We start from the raw sequence: 643 nt of genomic DNA on the forward strand, positions 1-643 counted from the left end.
ATATATATGTAAAAAATAATGTTTAGAGGCTAGATATGTAAAAAAAAAAATTTTCAATCAAGCTAAATTTGCTAGTACCATTCCCTTACTTGGAACAACAATGTGCTTCCCAATTGGTTGATTGTCTTGTCAAGTAGACATTGATTCCCATTTAGTGGTTGATAGACAAAGCTTGTAAGTGAAAAATTCTATTTTTACTTTATTTTTTTGCAAGAGCTTTCTCTTTTAATGACCGAAAATATATGAGTTTTTTTTATTTTTATTTATTAGTAGAAAATATATGGTTGAGATTGAAAGTGGTGGGGGGAGACAGTGGGCAGTGGAATCCACATTTCATGAATGAAATAATAAATTGATTCTTCAAAAAGAGCACATGCATGGTGAGCACTTCAAAGAGGACAAGGAAGATTTGGAGATGGTGTTTCTTCTTATGCCTTTCAAGTAAATCATTGAGCACCATTCTTTTTATGTATCAAAAGATTTTGATTTGAGGTAGATTAAAGATATGTAGTGGGTCATATGCCTATGATTTGCCTATTGGATATGAGAAAATTCTTTATAGTTATGTGATATTCTAAAGGTTGGAAAAGTGACTTTACATACCACACAATTCTTACTAGTTTAGAGATCTAACCGCTAAAAT

This window comes from Phalaenopsis equestris, unplaced genomic scaffold (assembly GCF_001263595.1).
Source record: "Phalaenopsis equestris unplaced genomic scaffold, ASM126359v1 Scaffold000094, whole genome shotgun sequence".
In the NCBI taxonomy this organism is placed as follows: Eukaryota; Viridiplantae; Streptophyta; class Magnoliopsida; order Asparagales; family Orchidaceae; genus Phalaenopsis; species Phalaenopsis equestris.